The following is a 24126-nucleotide window of genomic DNA, read 5'->3' on the forward strand; positions in this document are numbered from 1 at the left end:
CCCACCTTATCTTCAGCATTCTTCTGTAGCACCACGTTTCGAAAGCTTCTATTCTCTTCTTGTCCAAACTGGTTATCGTCCATGTTTCAGTCTTTATATATAAAAAAATCTTTATTCCAGTATTTCAGAAAAACCAGATAGCAAAAATATTGGTCTGTAGTTCTTTTCATTTGTCTTATGTTCCTTCTTGAAAAGAGATCTCACCTTGGCCATTTTTAGTTTCTCTGGGAAAATACCACTGCACAAAGAAGAGCTGCAAAGATGACTTAGAGGCTTAGTCAATACTGTTGCACACTTTTTAAATGTATAATTGAGAACATTGTCTATAACTCAAGAAAATTTTGATTTTAATTCCTTTAAAATATTCAGTATTTTCTTTTCATCTGTTGGACACAAAAATATTGTTTTTTCATTTAACCTTTTGCTCATCTCTGTTTCCAGAAGCTGTTTCTTGCTGTTTCTACACCAATTTGTTTGCTATTTCTGTGAAATATACATTAAATGCATCAGCTACTCTGTGTGGGTCAGAAATTTTGTCTCCATTTTGAAGAAGATTAACGTTACTGTGTTTTTCCTGTGTTTCGCCATTTTCTCTCCTAACAAAGGCCGACATTGCTTTCATTTTATTTATAGCTTTTTCCAGGTAGTTGTCATTTATTAACTTTTTTGACCTTCTGGTAACTTTATTTAGGATCTGTTTGTATATTTTAAAATACGCATCAAATTCTGGAGTAGTTTTGGTTTCCTTGGCTATGCTGTAGAGAAATCTTCTTTCATTCAGTGAAACTTTTTACATTTTTTCCCTGGTTTTCATTTTTCTGAGTAGGAATTTCACTTCAAAATAATGCTGGAAGTTGCTTAGGAATTTATCAAATTTTTCATTTGTTTTGCTGTAGCTGTATATTTCCTCCCATGTCTCTTTAGTTAAGCAGTTAATAAATGTATTTATGTTTTGTACACTGAAATTCCTAGCAATGATTACTAATGTTTTTTTAGGATGTATGGGGTGATCTACTTTCACTGATATTTTCTGTGCAATATGATCTCCAAAAACTCTGAAGAAACATTTTGCATTGCATTTTGTAAGAGTAGCTTGCGTCAACAACTTCTGTTAATCAGTAGAATGAAAAACCAGTCGAAGTTGCAAATTTTTGTGGACTGGTTTTTCGTTCTACTGATTTCCAGACCTCTTTTCTCTGGGAATATCTTCTGGGAACTAAATGGGCACAAATTTGATATTACTTCTAATGTAGATACAACTGCCACAATAACCTTATGCTTTCCTGCAGAAATGACTGCCTCATATAAAGTTTGGAAGAAGTACATTGATTGAAATTAAGATTAATGAGAAGTTCAGACAGGCACGTACTAGAGATGTGAAAATATCACAAGATTCTCATAACAGTACAGTGACAAATAATGTTAGTATGTCACATAAAAGCACAGTGAAAAGTAATGTTAATATATTGCATCAGAGTATCAGGCGATTAAAAAACAAAGTAGATGAGCTTCTTGTTTGTTTAGAAGATTTAGAAACTGAGGGTGGAATAATTTAAGAAAATTATTACAATACCAGAGAAGGAAAGTTGCTACTCACCATATAGTGGAGATGCTGAGTCGCCATAGGCACAACAAAAAGATTCACACAATTATATCTTTCAGCCATAAAGGCCTTTGTCAGCAGTAGACACACACACACACACACACACACACACACACACACACACACACACACGTAAACGCAACTTGCACATAGGTCTGCAGTCTCAGAGAGCTGAAACCACACTGTTACATTCTATCCTGGATTTTCCATTGTAAGAAAATTATTGCATCAGAGTATCAAGTGATTAAAAAACATAGTAGATGAGCTACTTGTTTGTTTGTAAATGTAGGTGGATATAAGATTTCAGCACATGTAAGTAGAGACTCTATGGAGAGAGGAGGAGTCACCATATATATTAAAATCTGTCACTGTGTGAAAAATTTGGAAATTAAAAATTTTGCGTAGAGCAACATATATACAGGTGCTGACTCCATTGAGCCTGACGGGACCCAAACCCCTTCAAAAATTCCTTTGGGGGGGGGGGGGGGCAGAGACGTCCTCCCCACCCCCCCAACCCCAATAATTTAAGAAAATTATTACAATACTAGAGAAGGAAAGTTGCTACTCACCATATAGTGGAGATGCTAAGTCACAATAGGAACAACAAAAAGATTCACACAATTGTAGCTTTCAGCCATAAAGGCCTTTGTCTGCAGTAGACACACACACACACACACACACACACACACACACACACACGCAAATGCAACTTGCACATACGTCTGCAGTCTCAGAGAGCTGAAGCCACACTGTTACATTCCATCCTGGGTTTTCCATTGTAAGAAAATTATTAATTATATTATACTTTGTAAAATCACAAAATTATGTTGGAATTTTTTATTTCCCTTGTTTGACTATAGTTACCTTATAAAATACATTCAGTAATGAGTTAAAACAAATAATTATTATGGTAGTAAGCATGTTAACTGAAAATGAGTGGGGCGAATCACGATAGTGTTACGGTGCTGTGGGCACACTTAGAATTTGTCCCGGTGCGCGCACCTTTGGGTAATGTCTGGCTCCGGTGGGCCGGCGCAGTGGCTGCGACGACATCAAAAGGACTGGAGCAGAAGCGTCTGGAACCCTCTGCCTTGCATTGCCTTGACACTTCGAGACATTATGATGCCGTGGCTATATAAATCCCACTCTGCAGTCGCAGTCATTCAATGTGGATAGTTTTGTTCAGTGCATGCTGCAGATGTGTTTAGTGTTCCAACTTTACTGTCTAGTGGACTATTTTGTAGGACTATATTTTAGTCATTTACTTTAGTCTCTTAGTGTATTGTGAATGAAGTTTGCAATGGATAAATTTGTTACCAAAAAGGCTTGCTTGGATGTTGATGATACTGCAAGTCAACCTCCAACAATTATTGTGTTATCAATTGCTCTATCATCTTCAGGCGAGAACCGTTCACAGCGAAAACCTGGACAATCCAGTAAGGGAAGATCATTTCAGAAGTCTTGGTTGATCAAATATACATGGCTAGAATATGAAGCATCTACCGAAAAAGATTTTTGCAAAACCTGCAAAGAGGCAGATGCTAAAAATCTGTTACAATTTTCTTCAAAAAAAAAAAAAAAGATGAATTCACTTCCGTAGGGTTTTCTAACTGGAAAAATACGTTTATACATAAAGAAGGTGTTCTGAAACTAAATCGTATCACTAACCGAATTGTGGCGTCCCATTTGAATGAACGGTTAGATAGTAATATGAAGAAAGGCCATTTAACTCTCGAGACAATTTTTACTACTGTGCAATTTCTATGCTGACAAGGAGTAGCTATTAGAGGGCATGGAGATGTAAACTCAAATATTTTTCAGTTGTTGGAACTCCAAAAGAATGACATACATGAGCTTAAAGATTGCTTAGGACGTTTGGGGTATAAGTGGATGTCCCACGATATTCAAAACGAGATCATTGACCTACTAGGAAAGTCTGTTGAGAAAGGTATTGGCTTCAATCAAGAAGATTGAACATTTTTCTTTTATGGTTGATGAAACAAGTGATTCTTCGATTCATGAACAAGTGTCATTTTGTATTCGTACAGTCCATGATTCCTTAATCATCAACTAAGACTTTATTGGCTTATACGAGACCCCCCAACACTGAATCACAAACTCTGTTTAGTGTTTAAAAGACTTTTTGCTTGTCTTGATTTGTCAATGGATAACTTAAGAGGACAGTGCAATGATGGTGCCTCGATTATGAGAGTTAAGTTCAAAGGACTAAAAAAGTTAGTTTTGGATATACAACCAAAAGCATGTTATGTGCACTGCACTGCTCACAGTTTAGACTTGGCAGTTGTAGACAGTCTCCACCATCTTACATCTGTGAGAGATATTATGTCTTTAGCCAAGGGCTTAATATACACTGTAAAGGAATCCAACAAAAGGATGGGACTTTTCAGAAGCATACACTGCGAGAGTGCCAACAACCAAACTGGTCTACGACCCCTTTGCCCGACTTGATGGACTATGCGAGCTCCTTGTATCTTGAGAATATTGAATAACTTCTAGAGTTTTTTAAAACATTTTCTGCAGAAGACAAAACAGAGGCGGGTTACCAATGTGCAGGCTACCTTGAGTCACTGTTACAATTCAAGACTTATTTCTTTTTACGTCTTTATTGCCATGCAGTGAAACCAGTAGAGGATGTCAATGAAAAAATTCAGTTCCCTCATCTAAGTGTTGCTGATCTGGAAAAAATATATGAGGGCTTGATTTGTATATTGAATGGAAGGCGTGATAGTTTTGAACACCTTTGGTAATTGTGTTTAAAAGAAAAACCTTCACAAGTTGATGATCCTTCGCTTCCTTGGAATCGAAGTATACCAAAGAAGTATGAAAACAATTAAGCCAGCTCACTGCACACTTTCAAAACCCAAAAGGAACACTACAAAGCTATTTACATTAATGTTTGTGAAATGGTGCAGTCTTGCATTACTGAGCAGTTTGCTTCAACTGGACTCACACATCATTGCAATTGAACAAGAGTGCTTGCTTTTAGTAAACAGAGGTGAAAGAAACAAATTTGGAAAAATTAACTGAGTTTTTCAAAAATGACGTAGACATTGAGAGACGGCGCTTACACTTGAATACATTAGCTGATATCGCTAATAAAAAAAAACAACTGGTCTTAAAAAACATGCGTGATGGAGGAAAATACATTACACAAGAGTCTGCAGTTGGAGAAATGTTATGTGAAGTAGCGAAGTGCATTAAGCTTCTCCAAGTAGTTCCAATCATGACAGCAACAGTAGAATGGTCATTTAGCACCCTTGGATGTCTGAAGCCATATCTCCGATCAACAATGGGACAGAAGCGATTGAACAACTTGGCTGTTCTTCATGCCCACAAAGATGTTTTGCATGAATTGGATATCCAACCAGTCATCAACAACTTTGCATTCAGTAATCTAGTCAGACGGTCAACATTTGCACCTTTCTAAAGAAACTCTATCCCTAATAATGGCATTTAGAGCAATATTAAAAACCTTTATAAAATAGAGAATTAAGTACATACATAAAGTTAAATTTTCAGTTTCGAAATATTAGTACTAGTTTAGTACTCTGGTAGAATTTTGCACAGAGCATAACTTAATCATAGCTAACACTTGGTTCAAGAATCATAAAATAAGGTTGTATACATGGAAGAATCCTGGAGATACTAGAAGGTATCAGATAGATTATATAATGGTAGGACAGAGATTTAGGAACCAGGTTTTAAATTGTAAGACATTTCCTGGGGCAGATGTGGACTCTGACCACAAACTATTGGTTATGAAGTGTAGATTAAAACTGAAGAAACTGCAAAAAGGTGGGAATTTAAGGAGATGGGACCTGGATAAACTGACTAAACCAGAGGTTGTATAGAGTTTCAGGGAGAGCATAAGGGAACAATTGATAGGAATGGGGGAAAGAAATACAGTAGAAGAAGAATGGGTAGCTCTGAGGAATGAAGTAGTGAAGGCAGCAGAGGATCTAGAAGGTAAAAAGACGAGGGCTAGTAGAAATCCTTGGGTAACAGAAGAAATACTGAATTTAATTGATGAAAGGAGAAAATATAAAAATGCAGTAAATGAAGCAGACACAAAGGAATACAAACGTCTCAAAAATGAGATCGACAGGAAGTGCAAAATGGCTAAGCAGGGATGGCTAGAGGACAAATGTAACGATGTAGAGGCTTATCTCACTAGGGGTAAGATAGATACTGCCTACAGGAAAATTAAAGAGACCTTTGGAGAAAAGAGAGCCACTTGTATGAATATCAAGAGCTCAGATGGAAACCCAGTTCTAAACAAAGAAGGGAAAGCAGAAAAGTGGAAGGAGTACATAGAGGGTCTATACAAGGGCGATGTACTTGAGGACAATATTATGGAAATGGAAGAGGATGTAGATGAAGATGAAATGGGAGATACGATACTGCGTGAAGAGTTTGACAGAGCACTGAAAGACCTAAGTCGAAACAAAGACCTGGGAGTAGACAACATTCCGTTAGAACTACTGACGGCCTTGGGAGAGCCAGTCCTGAGAAAACTCTACCATCTGGTGAGCAAGATGTATGAGACAGGTGAAATACCCTCAGACTTCAAGAAGAATATAATAATTCCAATCCCAAAGAAAGCAGGTGTTGACAGATGTGAAAATTACCGAACTATCAGTTTAATAAGTCACTGCTGCAAAATACTAACACGAATTCTTTACAGACGAATGGAAAAACTGGTAGAAGCCGACCTCGGGGAAGATCAGTTTGGATTCCGCAGAAATGTTGGAACACGTGAGGCAATACTGACCCTACGACTTACCTTAGAAAATAGATTAAGGAAAGGCAAACCTACGTTTCTAGCATTTGTAGACTTAGAGAAAGCTTTCAACAGTGTTGACTGGAATACTCTCTTTCAAATTCTAGAGATGGCAGGGGTGAAATACAGGGAGCGAAAGACTATTTACAATTTGTACAGAAACCAGATGGCAGTTATAAAGAGTCGAGGGGCATGAAAGGGAAGCAGCGGTTGGGAAGGTGAGTGAGACAGGGTTGTAGCCTGTCCCCGATGTTATCCAGTCTGTATATTGAGCAAGCAATAAAGGAAACAAAAGAAAAATTCGGAGTAGGTACTAAAATCCATGGAGAAGAAATGAAAATGTTGAGGTTCGCCGATGACATTGTAATTCTGTCAGAGACAGGAAAGGACTTGGAAGAGCAATTGAACGGAATGGACAGCGTCTTGAAAGGAGGATATAAGATGAACATCAACAAAAGCAAAACGAGGATAATGGTATGTAGTTGAATTAAGTCGGGTGATGCTGAGGGAATTAGATTAGGAAATGAGACACTTAAAGTAGTAAAGGAGTTTTGCTATTTGGGGAGCAAAATAACTGATGATGGTCGAAGTAGAGAGGATATAAAATGTAGACTGGCAATGGCAAGGAAAGTGTTTCTGACGAAGAGAAATTTGATAACATCGAGTATAGATTTAAGTGTCAGGAAGTCGTTTCTGAAAGTATTTGTATGGAGTGTAGCCATGTATGGATGTGAAATATGGACGATAAATAGTTTGGACAAGAAGAGAATAGAAGCTTTTGAAATGTGGTGCTACAGAAGAATGTTGAAGATTAGATGGGTAGATCACGTAACTAATGAGGAGGTATTGAATAGAATTGGGGGAAGAGGAGTTTGTGGCACAACTTGACAAGAAGAAGGGACCGGTTGGTAGGACATGTTCTGAAGCATCAGGGGATCACAAATTTAGCATTGGAGGGCAGCGTGGAGGGTAAAAATGGTAGAGGGAGACCAAGAGATGAATACACTAAGCAGATTCAGAAGGATGTAGGTTGCAGTAAGTACTGGGAGATGATGAAGCTTGCACAGGATAGAGTAGCATGGAGAGCTGCATCAAACCAGTCTCAGGACTGAAGACAACAACAACAACAAGTTTAGTACTGTATTACTATAGTACTGTATTAGTTATTTTCAAATACTTAAATATTTTTAGGGTGTAAGACCCGATTAAAACCCGCTATTTACATACTTTTTGACTGAAGGTATTAGGCATACTGTATTAACTTTATTAACTGTATTAAAGCATTAACTTTGAGATGTTGTTTTTATTTAATTAACCCTGAGCCTTATTCAAAATAAGCTTAAATTAGCTATTTCACTTGTTAATCAAAGTGCTATTACAGTGTGACAGCAATATTTTATGTTTTGTTCTTTCAATGATATTTTAGGGTTTACTTAAATATAATTTCAGTCTTTTCAGAGCTATATATTCACTGCTCAGTAATTGTCTATAAGCATGATTAATACTGTACATTAAATTAGCATTTTACAAAAATACTGTGCATGTTCGGGTTTGTTCCTTTTTTCGCAACCAAAAAATGTGCCAGGCTTGTTGAGTTTCCCGGAGTGTCGAGTTATCAAGAGTCCAGTTTTGGGGGTTCTAACATTGATCATATGATTCTAAAATGCTTAAAAACTTTAAATTCACTATTTTTCATCTAAAATGTAGAAAATTTCCCGGGCAAGACCCCCAGTATGCCCCTCCCCCAATATTTTTTATAAGTCGGCACCCCTGAACATATAGAAGCATGTTCATGTGATTTTAAACTAAATAATGGCACTTTTATAATTGTAGCCATGTATAGGTGCCCATTGGGAAATTAGCATTTATTTTTGGAAAAACTTGGATTCTTTGTTCTGCTATCTGTCAGGCAGAGGGAAGCAAATTAGGATTTCAATGTAGATTTTCTGAAAGAGTCCGATAGAAGGCTTGACCTTGAAGTATTACTTGGTTCTTTCACTTTGACATCAGTTACTGATTTTCCTACTCAGATGGTACAGAAAATCAGCACAATGATAGATAACATTTTCATAGACCAAGATAATTTTAATCAAATAAAAACTTTTCCTGTTAAAAATGGTGTGTTTGATCATGATACACAGCTAGTTACAGTATATTATATACCTCCACACAGTAATGCAAAACAGTCCTCCAAATTAGTGCATTCAATTAACGATTTAACAATTCAAAATTTTAGGGAAGGTTTGCAACAGTTAGACTGGGATGAAGTGTACAGGGAACATAATGCTGATTTAAAATTGAACCTATGATACCTTTGTGAGTATATTTGAAAACAGTTTCCCTAAGAAAACAGTGAAATATAATTGTAAGAAACCATGTAAAAAGCCATGGCTTACTAAAGGCATAAAAATATCTTGTAAACAGAAAAGGGAAATGTATCTTATAGCTGGAAGGAGTAATGATCCCGAAATAGTGAAACATTATAAAAATTACTGCACTGTATTAAGAAAAGTTATTAAATAGTCCAGAAGTATGTGCATTATGTCTGAGATTAGCACATCTGATAATAAAATTAAAACATTATAGAATATTGTGAAAAGGGAAACAAGGCAACCGAGAGCACAGGAAGACTGTTGGAGGTCCAACACTGACAATTTATCCTCGTGTAGACTGCGTACCTCTTGGACAGTCTGTTGTGCTTCAGCAAGTTGAGCAAAGTCAGTTGAGTGTGAGATGCTGCTAACACAGAAAAGGCTGTAATGTTTCAATCCCAGAAATGTGTCTAACATTCACGCTGAACTGGGCTATGTAGACATCGATTGTGCTGCTGAGGCAAATAGTTGATTTTACTTTGGCAGAAAGTGTACATAAGTGGCTTATGATTAGTGAAAATAGTAAGCTCCCTGGTTTTCAGTTGTGCTTGGAACTATTTAATAGCCTCATAGATAGCCAGAAGGCCTCTGACATATGTGCTCCATTTCATTGCGGTTGTGACACGTGGAAGAATGAAGCTAGGGTTACCACACACCATCACACAGTAGTTATAATGCCACACCAGTTGCTGTGTGGCTAACACCATGTTATCCATACACAAAACTGGTGAGTTACCTTTGCCCTTTGGGCCAATGAGTGTAGCTTGAGCGGTTCTTGCAACTCAGCTACATGTGCCAGTTGTCGGCAATAGAAATTAAGCACAACAAGGAAACAACATAATTCTTTAACCCTTTGTTGCCTGACGGTACTTTAAAGTACCAGTAAGTTTTGACTCTCATTATTTTCTTGTGGTGCAGTTTCGTAATCTGAGAGCCTGTCGGTACGTAACAGTAACTCTGCTCTACTGTTTCACAGATGTTATTGTGCAATACATAGATCTCTCTGGCTGTCAGAACTTGTAATTGTTTTTCGCGCACTGCTGTGAAAACCGAAGATTGTATGTCCTTGTTTCCATGGTATTGCCTGAATTTGTGCGCAGTTTATTGAAACTTCCGTTGAGTTTTCCATTGTACGTACTTACCTTCTTTGTTTTTTTTATAATAGTTTGAAGCATTACGTTACAAGTGAATGAGATAAAGTGGAAAATATAAGGCTGACTTATTAGTACCGTCAGGTTGTGCGAACACTTTATTGTAGCAAGAATGCGTTACCTCTCACTAGTTGTTCTGTCCACTTTTTCTCACACAGAAATCCGTAAATACATTTGCCTGTGGAACAATTAGAACAAACAGGAAAGGTTTGCCAGGGAATTTACCTAAAGAAAAATGTCTAAATCAAATCACAGAGAGTCATCTTTAGACGTAACAGTATTTCAATGGAAGGAAAATAAAGTAATGTATTTTGCGTCAAACTTTCATGGCACTGAACAGAGAGTAGTGACAAGAAAACAGAAAGATGGAACTAGTATGACTATACCATGTCCAGTTATTGTATGTGATTACAATAAAAACATGGGTGGTGTGGATCATGCAGACAGATTACGTTCAACTTACGGTCTTGACAAGCGATCAAAGAAATGGTGGCACCGTCTCTTCTGGGGAGCAATAGAAATTGCTTTTGTCAATGCTTACGTCATTTTCAGTGATCTACATGGGGCACTGCCACTGCTGGAATTCAGGCGTGCTGTGGCACTAGGGCTAATGAATGAACAGCAAGTGCCAAATCTCAAAAAGAGAAACTCTGCTAAAGATGAAATAACTCTCCCAAAGAGAAGGAAGAATAACTTTTCTGTTCTGAAGGATGTACGTCTTGGCAACCGAGTAAACCATTTTGTAGTGTTCAGTTGTAAAAGAGGACAATGCGAAATGTGTGCGAAAAATAAAATTCAGTCGAGACCACATTCACAATGTAGTACATGTAAAGTGTATTTGCGCTGCAACGAGAAAAAGAACTGTTTCCTACAATTTCATGAGGTATCACTAAATATGTGATATGTATATACTGTGAAAAATGTATAGCTAAGTTACTATGTATTGTGAAGTTGCTCTAGAATAAATTTATGCGAAATTTAAAAAAAAAATCAGAAATATCATATTTCTGTTAATTAATTTTCTAATGTAAAAATATTTAATATTTATGTGGAATAAAGTTATAAAAATTGGAGCATTTTTTCTGCGCATGTTGTGATTCTGTCCATGGACTCTGACGCTACCTCTGAGTACCAGGAGAGAAAAAAGTTGTGAAAAATAAAATAAAATTTTACAAAAAATTCTACCGTCATTTGAGGCCACAATAGCATAAATTCTGCAAAGAAAATGTTAAAAAGTAAATTTTTTCTTACGTCAGGAAACAAAGGGTTAAAGGTACTGGGTAATGCAATTTGCAAGTTGGCAGGTAAAGGTAGTGAACCTGACGATGAGATCTTATAGGTCAGGAAATTAACTTGTGTCTGGTTGAAAACACATTTGACAATGTTCAAAACTATGCCATACTGCTCAAACCATTCAAAAGTATCAGTTAGATGCTGCTGGTGTTGTTCTGGTGAAGCTGAGAAAACCAGAATATCATCTAGATACAGAAAGCAAAAGGCAGAGACCTTGTAATACGGAGCCTATGAACCTTTGCTAAATTTGTGCGGTGTTTTGGAGGCTGCACATCATGAAACGACCCTCAAGTAGACCAAAGAAGGTGATTATGGCTGTCTTCGATTCTTCGATATGTCTGCATCTCTTACTGCCATTTGAGTGAGTCTATGCCTTTGTACAGTCTAGGACTCTCAGTAAGGTCGCACCACTTAATTCGTGGTTAAAGTCTTGTAGCAAGGGTACAAATTATTGGTCTGGTACAGTTCTCCCATTGAGGACTCGGTATTCCCTGTGTGGATGCCATCCACCACACTTCTTGGACACTAACTGAAGTGGGTATGACCAAGGACTACTCAACACTGTTGAATTCTGCTTTTGCTTGACTAGGTGGTCTGGGGCCAAACATCAGAGTCTGCAGCATTCCAGGGGGCCATCAGTAGTTTCAATGTGACTCACTGTTTCATGATGTACCTCATTCAGAGGTCCAGGAGGTTGTGTCAGGACTGAGAATCTCTGCAGTAAGTCCATGTGCTCTCTGTCTGTGGCCTGTATGACCTTTGTAGTGCGCATTGCTGCATTTTGTCGAAAACCTGAAGTTGTTAAGCTGGTGATCTTGCCAACAAGCCGCGCATTTGCAGTGTCTGGTAACAGATGGTAATATGCTTGAAAATTCACTCCTATTACAAGTTCTGATACAAATTCAATTGTGAAGTCCCATGCTAGGTCACGCCACAGCCCAAGATTCAGCTTTACCTGCAGTGTACCATTTGTTATTGTGGTGGAATTATTAGCTGTGTTGGGGCAGAAAGTGGTTAGTGCATAACTGCATGCACAGAAATACACATAGGTATGACACAGTGCCAACTAGATAATGTCAACATGAATTGTGTTCACTTATGAATAGGCTCTGCAACATAGTCCAGCAATCCATTGATGCACCTACTACCAACTGCTGCTGGCATTTTGGTTGGTTCAAAGCACAGTACATTTATGTGCATGGTCTCCAAATCTTCTGTGGTACCAATGTTGGCCTATCCCACAAAACGAAGAGGTAGGTGATGAGAGACTTGTCTACCTCTGGTGGTAACAATCTGTCTTTGCTCCAATCCCCAATGAGTCAGTAACTCACCAATCTGTTTAGTCAACGAATCAACCTTGGCAGTCAGAACAACATAATCAGTATGTGTAACCATGGGTGTTAACAAGCTGTTGCATGACACCATCACTGCATTTAATGGTGTGGGCATTATTATCAGCCAATTAAGCCACTGCGTCCATTGCCATTTTGGTTTGAGATGCTATAATAGCCTTCAGCTGAGGTGGCAGGCAGCTTCTCCACAATGTACATAGAATACTATGAGGCACATTACTAGTGTCAACCATACTATGTAAGTATCTCAAGTTTTACAACTGTCTCCTGTTGCCAATGTCTTCTTGCATCAAAATTCCTCTTATGATGCAGACACCCTGTGGATCAGTTAGGTGTTTAGTTTCTGGTAAGTGTCAGTTATCGCTGGAGCAATGATCACATCTTCAATCTCCAGGGCATATTTACAGACCAGATGCCTTACATAATATGTATACCTAGTACTTAGGTATGAACTGTCCAAATTCTTGTACAACACAGTAAGAGCAATTTATTCATTTTTGCTTGTCATGTTTCCTATGCTTTCCTGTATTTTACCTTTTTGGCGTTCTACACTTTTCGGGCAGTCCGCTGAAAAGTGTAAAACGGGTTTTACCACGTTCTGGCCAGAATTAGGAATGTAAAAGAACAGAACTAGCTTTTTAACTTATCCGGTGTCTTCAAAGACATTTAAATCAAAACATGTTGACAATTTCACACTTTTTGATGAGCTCAGTGAGCTTACTTGGCTGCTGCGTGTTAGCAATTTGTAGGATAAAGTCCCATATCCTTAAAATTTGCTTACATAATATGGGAAAGGAAAAGGACACGTGGAAGGACAGACCCACAACAATCACATCATTTTTCCTTCAACAGTTCACATTTATTTGTGCAACACGTTACACTAACAAACAGAATACAATATTAACCCTGCCAGATAATGAGCAACAAGACTTTGTTTACAAATAATATGTTTAAGCCATTGATCAAAGGCCCAAGCCAGAAGTAAGAAATCATTAAAAATACAAAATTGCAAGATAATAAGGTAAGACATTGACATGTGGAATAATCGCGTCTACTACCGGATGTTTGTGTCACTCTGGCACAATATTTCTGCCACGTAACTCGTTGCCTTCTTCAGGTGCTACCTGAGACTGCCATATTGGAGGATCTTGACAAGTATTTATGCCCAGAGGGCGCTGGGTGCCTCTGGGCATAAATACTGGACAAGATCCTCCAATAAGGCAGTCTCAGGTAGCACCTGAAGAAGGCAACGAGTTACGTGGCAGAAATATTGTGCCAGAGTGACACAAACATCCGGCAGTAGACCCGATTATTCCACATGTCAAGATCTCGCCGGGAAAGCTTGAAGAGTTACAGGTAAGACATTTCTTAATTAAAGCAATTTGGCATTGGAATAATTAAAAGAATTACTTCCCCAAAACTTTAAAGACAGATTGCCACTTACAGCTCTTCAGAGGATTTTAAAAAAATTAAATTAATTTCAGTGTTAATCAGACGAGCCTTTGAAAGAAACATCTGCAGCTGCGATTACTAATTATCAGATATCACAAGTTCAAGCATTCAATTTTCAGAACAGACCAACCATGAAAGTTAAGTTAAGTGCCAACAGTTACAATCGAGCATGGAAAGAATGCAATACAGAAGTGATGGCAAAGTAATTAGAAAAACATCTCAAATGTTGACAACAAGAGAAATTAAGCTCAAAGTTTCGAAATATTAATGCAATAAGAACAGGCAGAAATAATCTGATTTAGAAAAATCTGAAAGTTAATCATAAATCAGATAATATTACTCATTTCAGGAGAAATGTAAAATGTTTGGTAGGAAATATTAATATAAAATCTTGCAAATAAGCTTGTAGGCTAAACAAACTAAATAAACACTTTGCTAGTGCAAACAGCTTGACTAAGGTAATGTCAGGTGGCCACAATCACTCCCAAGAAACACCATGCCGGTGCATATCAGCAACAGGTCCATCGTCCAAGCACCACCCCAAGAAGTGAACCTGCGTCTTGTAAAACTAAGAACTGTTAACAAACACTATTCAGGTGAAACATGAGTTAATAGATACAAGTTAAAATAATGTAATCCACCCACTTCTTTATAACTTAATGGCACAAAACCTTCAAATCTACCATAATAATCGAACATAACAACAAAAAGATCAATTATTGTAATATAATATAAATTGATAGGTACAAAATCTGTTCACCAAGTGGCAGCAGGGGAACACACGCAATACAATTTAAATTTACAACCGTTCGGAGTTAGTGGCTACTCCTTCTGGCAGAAGATTTGAAGGGGGAGGAAGAGGGGTGAAGGAAAATGACTGGAGAGGTTTTCGTCGTTATATTAGCCCTTGTGGCCATCATTCTTGCTTATATAATCCTGCTGTCAGCCTTTGTTATCATCTGTCTTGTTGAAACTATCATCTGTTTTCTACCTTTTGTATTCCAATCTTTTATTTACCTGTACCACCCAGATTAATCAACACTTTGCCCCTACATCTTTTCTAATACCGATTTTCATGTATGTATACAGGCCCATTGTTATTTGTAAATTTGCATATAATAATTCCATCATTATTTACAAAGTTGCCAACAGTTCACTGCACTGCAAGGCATTCTCCCGATCATCTCCAACCAATTTATTTTCAAATTTGATTGCTATTTTCGTTCCTACCCTCCACTTACCCTGTTTATATGCAGTTCTTTCACTTTTTTGTGTTTGTTTTTCATCAAACCCCTCTGATCGACTTTTAGTGCCATCTTGTACATTACTTTATTTGCCAAGCAAAGTAGTTTACATTATTTCCTGTGAATTTCTCTTTCCGTCTGGCCTTTTTTTTCCCAATCATTTTATCGGCCCATATAGACCACTCTAGTGGCAAGAATTCTTACCCACTTGTTGCCTCTTGTCAAGCATTGTCTGTTCTCATGATTTTTGTGCAAATTTTTCTGATTTTTCCGAATTTTTTCCCTGTTTTTCTGCTGCTTTTCTATCTTTATCCACCCTCTGCCTCTCGTTTTTGCCACTCCCACCATTTCTAACACTCCAAAACATCCTCTCTTGCCATGATAAATCCCATCACATATACATCAGTTCTTTTTGAATACACGCTTTTGCGCTATCAAAATTAAAGTCCCACATTGTGTTTCTTGAAACCTGCTAGTCCCTTGGAATTACTCCCAAAGTCCTAACATTGAAAGTCCATGTTTCTGGATGTAATCCTACTCTACACCAGCCTCTTTTACAGTTTCAAGTACAGCAGTCTCTTGCACTTACCCAACTAATCTGTGACCTACATGCCTCATCTGCCAGTTTCCATTCCACCAGATTTCTCTCCTTCTACAAAATCCTGGAGTTAGCTGCCCCTCATGGTATCATCAACCAAGCCAACTTCAGAGGTGCAACACCATGCCAGACTTCACCTCAAAAAGCTATTCCACCTTCTCCTAAACTAGCTCAACAGTGGTGTTTCCCCTCCTGTCCCTCAGCAGCTCACCAAACAGCCACATCATCAACCACCACTCCTCTCCCACAAACCAAGCTTGGCCAACCTTCTTAACATCCCACAGCCTTCACCGTTGTCTCCCAGACCTGCAATACCAGTAATAACTCATAATCATAAGAACCAGTCACGACAGTACAGTGTTCTCAAACTTTCATCTAAAGCACTGCCCCCCCCCCCCTTTCCCCCTCCTCCCCCCAAATTTTCTGTATTAACCAAGGGTCTCACTTTCAGTCCTAAACCTGCATAGTTCTGACCATGATCGCAAACTTGATCCACCACCACTACTTCAGAATCACCGTGTACAAGTCTTCCAAGAATCCTTAACATCGAGCATTACTTCACAATCTCTTATCACATCCCTGCAAAATGACCCTAACATTTCCTGTACTGAACTCCAGGCTCTAAGTTCCCTAAAAAGCTGATGACTTCATCATTATCTTCCCACTAGACAAAATGTTAGTGAAACTCTACGCCAGCTGTATGACACCTCTACTTACAGCATCTGCCATCAAGATCTCATCCTTGTGTTTAAAACTGACCTGCAGTTCCTCTTAAAAACCTCAGACCTCTCAACAAAGACTTACACCTCAATCCACAGAACTTCTTACCCCACCCAAACCATGCACACCCACGTTTTACCTTCTTCCTAAGATCCAAAACTCTAACCATCCTGGCCATCCTATAGTTGCTGGCTTCAAAGCGCCTACCAAATGTATATATGCCTTAGTTGAACAACACCTGCAACCCATAGTACAAAGGCTTCCCTCCTATATTAAAGATACTAACCATTTCATAGATTGTCTGAAATCCATACATGTCCCACTCCAATCACACATCTTGCTTGTCACCATTGACATCATCTCTTTCTATACCAACATCCCCCATGTACATGGTCCGTCAATGGTCACCTGATTCCAAGCTTGCAACATCCTTCTTGCTCACCTTAACCAACTTTATACTCAGCAACAATTATTTACCTTTGAGGGGCAGACATACAAACAGATCAGGGGTACGGCCATGGGAACCAGGTTGGCTCCTACTTATGCCAGCCTTTTCAGGGGGCCCCTGGAGTTCTGGGATCCATAAGCCTTCTCAGCCCCTGGTTTGGTTTAGATACATTGATGACATCTTTGCTGTATGGGCTCATGGGGAGGCTGACCTGTTAAAATTCCTGGAATCTCTAAATACCTTCTCTCAGCTAATTTTCGAATGGTCCTATTCCAGACCCAATACCACTTTCCTTGATGTTGATCTCATCCTCACTGAAGGCCAACTGCACACTTCTGTCCACATCAAACCTACTAAAAAACAACACTACTTACATTTTCAAACAATGGAAAATCCAGGATGAGATGTAACCCTGCCTTAATTTGCGTTAATTCCTTCCATGACTGCTCCTTTCTTCACTCCATTTTAGATACCTACATCTTTCATTTTCTGACTTGTCTATTTTTTGCTGTCCCCCCTCCCACCTCAGTTGCATTCAATGCACTTTAATTCATGCATGATGTTTTCGCACTAATCTCTGTCTTGCATATTACCGTGTCTTCCATCTTTAACCTCTCATGTTTTCAAATCTCATTCAGTGCAGTCCCCAACAATAAGTCTTTACTTCTCATCCGGTCCTGTAAGTCTCCCGGCGTTCTGGGTGACTTTTCTGAACTGTACTCCATTCCGTAAACCTCTCCAGTCCTTTTTCTTCTCCCCTCTTCATTTCCCCTTCAACTCTTCCGCCAGAAGAAGAACTCACAGGCTCCAAAAGCTTATAAAAGTTAAGTCCTTCTGTGTGTGTGTTCCCCTGTCACCACTTGGTGAGTAGATTTTTTTATCTATCCATTTATGTAATAATCAAACAGTAACATTACTCAAAATTGCACACAGTAAAAACCGTTTAATAACATAAAATAAATAGTGTGATAAATGTCTCCCCCAAAACAACTCAACTGAGTATTATTAATCTCAGGAAGTTACTTTAAATAGAAAAGCAGTCTATAAGTCACCTAGGCTACACTGCCATAGAGTTATTTGCAACACACTCAAATTTCTACGAGAAATAGGAGTTTAACTCCTGGAGGTGGTACTGAATCGCTAGCGTTTAAAAGTAAGGCTCTCTTCAATGGCACTTAGATTTCAGAACTTTCTGAAACATAATTTGAGCAGCATACATTAGTTTGAAAAATTTCCTTAAAATAATTAAAAGATTAAATAATAAGTCCAAGAAAATATCCCAAGACATTAAAAACAAACACTTAACAAACCAGATTTATCATAGAGCTTACGAGCAATTTAATGGCACCCAGTTTCTTTAAACACTAACAACAAACAGCCTGATGGGTTACAAGAAAATATCACTTATTTGAAACCCACCAGATTTAAACTACCAGACAGCTTGTGGCATAGGTGATATCAGATCTCTGTAGAAAGCTTTGATTCTGGAGCAAACAGACTAAAAGTGGCAATTGTTTGTTCCGTACAGATTGGCTTTTTAGTGGGGATGTGAAATACAGAGCATAAACATGTAACAGTAAGGTGAAATTTCAAGTATCACTTATAGTGGCAAGCAGCCACCATTACATGTGTGAAATAAGCATTAACCAGTAAATGGGTCAGACTCAAGCAGAGCAGTTGTGGTTAACAATTATTACAATGGTTGAAAATTTTTTTGTGATTGATAAAACAAGAGCCATAGAGGTGGGCATATCACAGCCCAAGTGATATCAACCATTGCTTCATCAAGAAGTTGTTATCCCATAATTCCAGCTCAATCCAAAATGCCAGCTTCTATAAGTGCACAGCATGGACATAAGGGAAGACAGTTCAGCCGAAGTACACTGAAGGGCATGGTGGATACTCCGATGCAGCCACTTACAATACACTCGTAACTAATCAGTCTCCGCACAAATAGAGTACCGAGCAAGGTGGTGCAGTGGTTAGCACACTAGACTCACACTCGGGAGGACGATGGTTCAAACCTGCGTCCAGCCTCCTGATTTAGATTTTCCATGATTTCCCCAAATCGCTTCAGGCAAATGCCGGGATGGTTCCTTTGAAAGGGCATGGTTCCTAACCCAATGGGACTGATGGCCTCGCTGTTTGGTCCTCTCCCCCAAATCAACCATCCAACCAACAAATAGAGCCAGTGGCCCACACAGCCAGTAGGCTGACCACTGTCTGTGCTGCCCTCTCGCTTTGTGTCCAGACACTGGCCAAGACTCTGTGCCAGCAGTGACACACAGGAAGCTAAGGGTAATTCATGCCACCTAGTGGGGTGCCAGGAAATGAAGGCAGAAAAAAAGATGAAATGAGGTTGACATGGCTCAGTCCTGTGCCCAAAATCCAGGAGATTCACCAGCCTTAATAACAATATATAATAAGGCTGAAGGCCATACAAGTAACAGCTAAAAAAGTTTTTCTAGCGAAATAAAATTTCTGTGGGTGGATGCATTATATTACATGACATGGATACTAATACTAACAAGTAAAAAAACCTGAATATGTCAAGATGTTTTGATTCAGATGTCTTTGAAGCTGCCAGATAAGTCGAAAAGCTATTTCCCTTCTTTTACATTCCTAACTATGCCCAGGACATATTCATCTTTTTTGTGCTATGATAGGAACATTTTTCTTTCTGGTAGTTTTGTTTTACAGTTGACATATTTTGTATGAAAGCCCAAAATTTCTTAATTCTAAAGAACGTCTTGTCTTCCCTGAAAACTGTAATTAAAAAGTAATTTTTATTGAAAATCATTATTTTCCAGAATATTCGAATATTTAAAATGTAATCCTTTCAAATCTCCAATGTTACTCGATTACTGTCTTGGAGCCCAAATTTTTCTGTTTCTGAAAAGTGTAATTATACCTGATTAATCTGTTAATTAATGAAATATTTCCATTACTAGATTTGAGTTTCTAGAAAATTCATGATGAGCTTTTCTACATCCTAGGGATACCAGTGCACTGCCAAACTTCCACTACACAAAAAACTGCCTACCATTTATATCATCTTAAGGATATTTAGTCAATTGTTAATTGACATAACTTCACTGCTTAATGTGTATATGTACTCTTCTGCCTTTTATTTTGTTATTTAAAATATAATAACTGTGTATTTTATTATTTGTAACTGTATTTGTGTGTGTTTTTTCTTGCCTTTTATTGTGTTATTTGAAGTATAATAACTGTGTATTTTATTATTTATAAAAATGGTATTATATACATTTTAAGTGTGAGGCAGACCATGGCCAATCTTCAGAGAGTACTATAGTAAAGTGCAATCAAATGTATGTAATTAATCATAAGTGCACTCGAAGTAACTGCAGTGGATGGTGACTTAGGGTGGCTTGTGCAAAGTTTGAATCAAACCATTTATTGAATATGGATAATGAATTATTGGCACTTTATAAAATTTGTTTGGCTTCTTATAGTCTATGACAATTTACTGATCTGTCATGGTAAAAGTATGAAGACAATGAAAATATGTGTACATAAACTCAAAAATCTATTTTGATGGTGTTTGAAACATTATTTAAAATTTACTCAGAGCACCAAGAAGTGATTAACTGGGCAATGAGACAAGAAAATAATGTGTGATGAACACTGTAATGCAGCAATCACTGGTACTATGCTATTTTGTTATAACACTCCTGATGGTAATATTAGTGCCATTTGAATTCTTCCTACCAACACCAGCTTTTCTGAAGTGAGCAGGGCACATCACCAGTAGATTTTCAGTCTCTTCATAATAATTAACTTCTTTTAATAAGCTTTGAGAAGAGTAAGATTTACAAATAAACTTTTGTACATCTTCATTTTCTCGTTGTTGGCTGCAGTTCATCACATCTAGGGGTAGATTCTTGAGGCTGAAATTTTTGAACTTGTGGGTTCCAGATGACTCGATAACTGTTAAGTAATTCTGCTGCATTATTTCTGTTTCTATGACTTTTTTATTTTATCCCATTTTTCTATGTCACACTGCTTTTACAATCTCCACATTAAAACAGAAATTAACATAGTTATTGCCAGACATAAAAACATGTCCAATCACATCAAAGGTCTGCTCACTGCTACTAACTCATTCTTGCGGTACTAACAATATTCCAAAGAGTTTACAAAATGAAAAAAGTTTACAAACTTCCTTGACAAAAGAAGAATCTTCATCAAGTTACACCATTATTTTATAAATGAGTCCAGAAATGAATTTAACAAATATTGTCAGATTATGCAATTAGTAATAGGAATTTTAAATATGCCAGATATTTCATAATTTCAAATGTTCCTAAAAGAAGAGTAATTATTTACTGTTCATAGAAAGTTAATTCATATTGATTGTACTACAGTAATTTCTTTTTATACATTTTAGCCTGAAATACAGTACATCGAATACAAAATCATATGAAATTCATTTAGTTAAATGGCTGAGATAGTGTTCACCTATACAAGATTCAAAAATATTCCTGGTATTGACTATTTCTGTTAAAGAAAGGTAATGCTAGGGGATGGTGTCCCTTTACAGCACCTAGCAGCCCTATCCTGTCCCCACCACGTTCTTCTACATTCTCACAGCCAGCACAACACCTTTCCCCACCCCAGCCCAGCCATTCCTCCCCCTCCCTGCCCAATGACTCCTCCTTACTCCAATATTCACTCCATGTGGCTGTCCACGTCAGTCACTGCATTCAAGCAACAGTGGCCATTTCTGCAATATGCACGTTAATAAATAGGCCTCACACAGACAGCCCCAGTGAGTCAATGGCCGGTAGTTAAAAAGTGAGTATATATGTCAGTCAGTCAAACTTCTAAGTCAATTCTGTGTGAAATTTTTATCAAACCACTCTTATTATATGTGTATTTCCCCAGATTTACACAGTTTATGCACAACAAACCTGACAAATATGGACTGAAGAATGTACTAGGACACTGTAAAATTAACAGAACATTGAAAAATACTAGTATGAAGGCTTAAAAATATAGGGTTACTGATGGTCATCATTTGCTCATACTGGTTTAATAAATTAAAAAATACAAAAGACAAGGAGCCTTGTCTTTATATCTACATAAATAAAAAAGTTTAATCTGTTTGTTCAAAATCTTAAATCTCCGAAAGTTCATCACTGAATGGTATGACATTTTGACACAACACTGCATGTGAATACACACATGCTTCTATATTTACTTTTACTGGAGCACCAACTGCTGACTGTGTGTGTGTGTGTGTGAGAGAGAGAGAGAGAGAGAGAGAGAGAGAGAGAGAGAGAGAGGGAACATTGTTAGCAAAAACCTTGAAAAGCTCTTGACTGATTTACTTCAGATTTTTACATGATACTGTAATATCAATATCTACATTGAGCAACCAGTAAAGGAAATGAAAGAAATATTTGGAGTAGGAATTAAAATCCATGGAGAAGAATTAAAAACTTTGAGGTTTGCTGACAACATTGTAATTGTGTCAGAGACAGAAAAGGACCTGGAAGAGCAGCTGAACGAAATGGACAGTTGTCTTGAAAGGAGGATGTAAGATGAACATCAACAAAAGCAAAGTGATGATAATGGAATGTAGTCAAATTAAATCAGGTGATGCTGAGAGAATTAGATGAGCAAATGAGACATTAAAGTAGTAAATGAGATTAGCTATTTGGTGAGCAAAATAACTGAGGATGGTCGAAGTAGAGAGTATATAAAATGTAGCCTGGCTATGGCAAGAAAAGCATTTCTGATGAAGAGAAATTTGTTAACATCGAGTATAGATTTAAGTCTCAGGAAGTCGTTTCTGAAAGTATTTGTATGGAGTGTAGCCTTGTATGGAAGTGAAATATGGATGATGAACAGTTTAGACATGAAGAGAATAGAAGCTTTCAGAATGTGGTGCTACAAAAGTATGCTGAAGATTAGATGGGTAGATCACGCAACTAAGGTGCTGAATAGAATTGGGGAGAAGAGGAATTTGTGGCACAACTTGATTGGAAGAAGTGATCGATTGGTAGGACATATTCTGAGGCATCAAGGGATCACCAATTTAGTTTTGGAGGACAGCATGGAGGGTAAAAATCGTAGAGGGTGATCAAGAGATGAACACACTAAGCAGATTCTGAAGGATGTAGTTTGTAGAAGTTATTTGGAGATGAAGAGGCATGCACAGGATAGAGTAGCATGGAGAGCTGCATCAAACCAGTCTCTGGGCTGAAGACCACAAGAACAACAACAACAACAACAATATCTCTAATAAACAAAAATCTCAAATGGTTCGTGACTAATTTACTGCAAAGTTTTATACACTACTCTGATAAAAGTTTATACAGACATATGCTACATAATTCTTAATGTAACCATGAATGAGTTAGTCAAATTGGATGGAAATCAGTAGGTGTGATGTACATTTACAGAGAAACAAGTGATTACAATATCTGGCAAATTGGATGATTTATTTCAAGAGCAAGAGCTTCACAAATTGAACAGTAATGCATTCATCCACTTCTGGCCCAGTGCAAGTAGTTACTTGGCATGACATCGATTGATAGAGTTGTTGGATGCCTTCCTGAGGGATATTGTGTCAGATTTTGTCCAGTTGGTACCTTCGACAATCAAAATCCATAGCTGGTTGGCATCCCTTCCTATAGTGCTCCAAACATTCTCAATTGGGGAGAGATCCATTGACCTTGAGGCCAAGGTAGGGTTTGGCAAGCATGAAGACCAGCAGTAAAAACTCTTGCCGTGTGCAGGTGGCCATTATCTTGCTGAAATGTAAACTCAGGGTGGCTTGCCATGAAGGGCAACAAAATGGGCAGTAGACTATCATTGACATATCACTATGTTGTAGGGGTGCCGTGGATGACAATCAAAGGGGTCCTGCTGTGAAATGAAATGGAACTCTAGACCATTACTCCCAGTTGTTGGATCGTACGGTGGTTGACAGTCAGGTCTGTATCTCACCACTGTGCAGGGTCTCTCCATCTTCACTGGTCGGTGGGGCTAGTTCAGAGCAGATTCAGATTCTTTATTTGCCATTGACCACATGCACTGAAATAGGCTTTACAGTTGTGTCAA

General features: G+C 38.0%; 1 protein-coding gene across 5 annotated transcripts in view; it reads left to right on the forward strand.

Moving 5' to 3' along the window:
• The window catches only part of LOC126235713 (coiled-coil domain-containing protein 39), a 408779-nt gene that overhangs the window by 250365 nt on the left and 134288 nt on the right, over positions 1–24126 (forward strand). The gene's annotated exons all lie outside the window — the stretch shown is intronic.

This window comes from Schistocerca nitens, chromosome 2, assembly GCF_023898315.1.
Source record: "Schistocerca nitens isolate TAMUIC-IGC-003100 chromosome 2, iqSchNite1.1, whole genome shotgun sequence".
NCBI lineage: Eukaryota > Metazoa > Arthropoda > Insecta > Orthoptera > Acrididae > Schistocerca > Schistocerca nitens.